At 44.4% G+C, this 4,651-nt stretch overlaps 1 pseudogene; it reads left to right on the top strand.

The window, feature by feature from the left end:
- The first annotated feature begins 3,753 nt into the window (after window positions 1–3,753).
- Window positions 3,754–3,872, top strand: LOC137655943 (5S ribosomal RNA; annotated as a pseudogene).
- Window positions 3,873–4,651: the final 779 nt, after the last annotated feature.

Raw genomic sequence — 4,651 nt, 5'->3', positions numbered from 1 at the left:
CGACTTCCGTTTTCACTCCTCCAAGGCGCTTTCTTCCAGACTCTGCAGGGCTCCAGCGCCCTTTTCTTTCAACCACGTCGGCCTAAGTTATCGGCTACGACAACTGGGACAAGGTGTCCAATTGCAGTTTTCTCCTGTCAGGAACAGATGGCACGGGAGGCTCCCCCGGGGGGGACATAGTCCTATAAGGAGCGGCAGAGTTCACGAACTCTAGGATTGCAGGTTTCTCGCTGGGAGGATGCTTAAGGTTACTCATCCGGATGACAGCTTCCCGATGCCCATTCCCGCACAATCTCCGTGATCAGCCAAGGATATCGCGCCTGCCGTCTCTGTCAGCGAATTCAGTGTCTCTGAACCTCTATGCCAGAGCGTTAGCAAGAGTTGCCCGGTTGGGCAGAATGATCCATACCTTAGGCGAAGGTCCTCCATAGGATCATCGACGGCTTCACCCCCGGCCTCTTCAGTCGATCCTTTCTTGTAAGGAAGGATCTGAGAGGGGAGTTCCGTAGTCGACCTCTCAGCCCTGATCAAGTTTGTCGAACAAACTTCGGGCAGCGTAGAACAGCAGAATCGATCAGACTGGTAACGAGGCGACAGGACTCCTTAAACCCTGGATCGGAAGGACGGGTACTTTCAGTTTCCATTCCATCCATCTTCCAGGGAGCTCGTCGAATTCAGCCTAGACTGCAAGTATTCCTGCTTATGATGCAGTGTGGCTATCCCGCCGTGGCATAGCAGGTTTTTTTCCCCAGAGAACTCTCCCTGCTTTCCTCATGGCCGCTCGGGTGCAGGCTTCCGCCTCCTTCGATTTTGGAGGGCTGGTCAACTCCGGTAGGCTCGGGTTCGACCTTCTTCATTATTATTATTATTATTATTATTACTATCCAAGCTACAACCCTAGTTGGAAAAGCAAGATGCTATAAGCCCAAGGGCTCCAACAGGGAAAAATAGCCCAGTGAGGAAAGGAAATAAGGAAATAAATAAATGAAGAGAACAAATTAACAATGAATCATTCTAAAAACAGCAACAACGTCAAAACAGACATGTCATATATAAACTATTAACAGCATCAAAAAAAAATATGTCATAAATAAACTATAAAAAGACTCATGTCCGCCTGGTCAACAAAAAAGCATTTGCTCCAACTTTGAACTTTTGAAGTTCTCCTGATTCAACCACCCGATTAGGAAGATCATTCCACAACTTGGTAACAGCTGGAATAAAACTTCTAGAGTACTGCGTAGTATTGAGTCTCGTGATGGAGAAGGCCTGGCTATTAGAATTAACTGCCTGCCTAGTATTACGAACAGGATAGAATTGTCCAGGGAGATCTGAATGTAAAGGATGGTCAGAGTTATGAAAAATCTTATGCAACATGCATAATGAACTAATTGAACGACGGTGCCAGAGATTAATATCTAGATCAGGAATAAGAAATTTAATAGACCGTAAGTTTCTGTCCAACAAATTAAGATGAGAATCAGCAGCTGAAGACCAAACAGGAGAACAATACTCAAAACAAGGTAGAATGAAAGAATTAAAACACTTCTTCAGAATAGATTGATCACCGAAAATCTTGAAAGACTTTCTCAATAAGCCTATTTTTTGTGCAATTGAAGAAGACAGAGACCTTATATGTTTCTCAAAAGTAAATTTACTGTCGAGAATCACACCTAAAATTTTGAAAGAGTCATACATATTTAAAGAAACATTATCAATACTGAGATCCGGATGTTGAGGAGCCACCGTCCTTGACCTACTTACAATCATACTTTGAGTTTTGTTAGGATTCAACTTCATACCCCATAATTTGCACCATGCACTAATTCTAGCTAAATCTCTATTAAGGGATTCACCAACCCTAGATCTACATTCAGGGGATGGAATTGATGCAAAGAGAGTAGCATCATCTGCATATGCAACAAGCTTGTTTTCTAGGCCAAACCACATGTCATGTGTATATAGTATGAAAAGTAATGGGCCAAGAACACTACCCTGTGGAACACCGGATATCACATTCCTATAATCACTATGGTGCCCATCAACAACAACTCTTTGAGATCTATTACTTAAAAAATCAATAATAATGCTAAGAAACAACCCACCCACTCCCAACTGTTTCAGTTTGAAAACAAGGGCCTCATGATTAACACGGTCAAAGGCAGCACTAAAATCAAGGCCAATCATACGAACTTCCCGACCACAATCAAGGGATTTCTGTACAGCATTGGAGATTGTAAGAAGGGCATCACATGCTCCAAGGCCTTTACGAAAACCAAATTGCAAACTAGGGAGTAGATGATTACCTTCAGCAAACCTATTAAGACGTTTTGCCAGAAGACGTTCAAAAACTTTAGATAATATGGGAGTTATGGAAATTGGGCGGTAATCAGTGGGACTTGAGCTACCACAAACACATTTACATAGAGGAGTAACATTACCAATTCTCCAACTAGTGCTAAAAGCTCCTCTTCTTGCTAACTTGCGCAAAATAACAGATAACTTTGGAGCTAAGAAATCTGCTGTCTTTATAAAAAACAAAGGAAAAATACCATTTGGGTCTACACCTCCATAAGCATCAAGGTCCATCAACAGAGCTTTAATCTCACGAGATCGAAAAGCTAAACTAGTTAGTTTAGCCTCAGGAAAACAGGAATGAGGAAGTTCAAGTTTTTCATTACTCTGTTTACTGTCAAAAACATCAGCCAAAAGGGTTGCCTTTTCCTTTGGACAGTGAGTGACTGAGCCATCTGGTTTAAGTAAAGGAGGAACTGTTGCATCTACACCAAAGAGTGCAGATTTAAGGGTAGACCACCATTTATGTTCCTGAGTTGTACCAGAAAGTGTTTCTTTTATGGTTAAATTGTACTCCTTTTCAGTTGAGGCATAAACTCTCTGAGCAAAAGCTCGAAGCTGAGTATAGTTGTTCCAGGTCAAATCTGATCTGTTCCCCTTCCAAAGATGATAGGCCTCCTGTTTCTCCAAATAAGCATGTCTACAATCATCATTGAACCACGGTTTGTCCTTCACTCGATACCTTAGCACACGAGAAGGGATACGCCTATCAATTATGTTGAGTAGATTCTCATTCAAAGGGACAACAGGATCTACACTAGTATATAATTGTGACCAATTCAAGCACAAAAGATCATGTAAAATCCCATTCCAGTTTGCTTGGGATTTCATATAAATTTTACAAGAATATGATATATCAGGGACAGGCTGCTCAGTCTTCACTAATAATGAAATCAAGGCATGATCAGATGTCCCGACTGGAGAACCAACCTTACTAGTTATAACGCCAGGGGAGTCAGTGTATACGAGGTCCAAGCAATTACCAGACCTGTGAGTAGCTTCATTTATGATTTGCTCACAGCCTGATTCAGAGGCAAAGTCTAAAGCTCTTAAGCCATGGCGATCGGTAGGAGAGATAGAACTTAACCACTCCCTATGGTGAGCATTAAAATCACCAACAAAGACAAAAGAAGCCTTTCTATCATCTTCTTGTATCTTAGCCATAATGGTAAGAAGACAATCGAAGATAGAATCATCTATGTCTGGATTCCGGTAGATCGAACACAAATAAAAGTTGTTATGCCTGCCACAAACTTTTATTACCTGAATCTCATGACATCCACATTCAGCGCCGGAACAAGCTTTCGGATGCTTACCATGAGTGTGGGTTCATGGTATTTTGCTTGGAGCCTTCTCTTCTTCTGCCTCAACATCTGGAGTATCTGGCCATGATATTGAGTCAACGGCCTTACCACGTTGGAAACCCCGCTTCTCGTCCGTCCAGCGAGGTTAAGCAACGTCGGTTCTGGTCGGTACTTGGATGGGTGACCACCTGGGGACGCCAGATTCTGTTGCCACATCCTCCGAGCCTTCCTTTCAGTTGACTGTGGCAAGACTGAGGAGAGTCACAGTACCTGTTCTCAGTCAAGCTGAGCTTTCAGCCCTACCTTGGAACGTTTCCTAGTTCTCCTTTCCTCATTGACCTGTCTATAGTCCGAACGGTCGCCTCAGGATAAGTTCCATGTGGGGCGGTCCAAGTTCCGTTGGTTTCAGGCAACGTTTAACCGGACTTCCTGGCCCCTATGGGACCAGCGGAACTATTAGACCTGCAATGGGTGTTGACCTATGGAACCTCTTGATGGTAGTGGATATTCTCGTCCTTTCCCCACATTCTTGATGCTGTTCTCGGACTCGTCAAAGGAAAGGGGTGGGGGGGGGGGCATGTTCCGGTCCAGGCCTGTGGTCAAGACCTGGAGGATACCTCTCCATCATTCAGGCAGGCTTAGGGGCCGTAGTCTGGCCCCTCTACAGATCCTACAGCTCCTGCCAAGTCGCCCCGTGCGCGTCGACGTCATGATGCTGGCGTGTTTTAACCAGCAGGGGACGCATTTTCACACCTTCACATATTGCAGTAGAGATACCGGGATGATTGAGATTATCTCAATACCACCATCGGCTCTCTCATTCCAGGCAGAGGAATGTTCTCTCCGACTATCCGAGCAGAGCCTCGTAGAGAGTGTACCTGGGGGTCTTTGACCTTGAGTAACCAGCAAGTCCTGGTCTGGGGGACCTGATCGCGACAGCTTGGAACCTCAAGCTTCCGCTGTTCTTCCCCCCTGTCTCAGACCCCGAGACT

The sequence above is a fragment of the Palaemon carinicauda genome, chromosome 16 (genome assembly GCF_036898095.1).
Source record: "Palaemon carinicauda isolate YSFRI2023 chromosome 16, ASM3689809v2, whole genome shotgun sequence".
Lineage (NCBI taxonomy): Eukaryota > Metazoa > Arthropoda > Malacostraca > Decapoda > Palaemonidae > Palaemon > Palaemon carinicauda.
The sequence above is the reverse complement of the archived record's forward strand: the minus strand, read 5'-3'. Positions and strand labels throughout refer to the sequence as shown.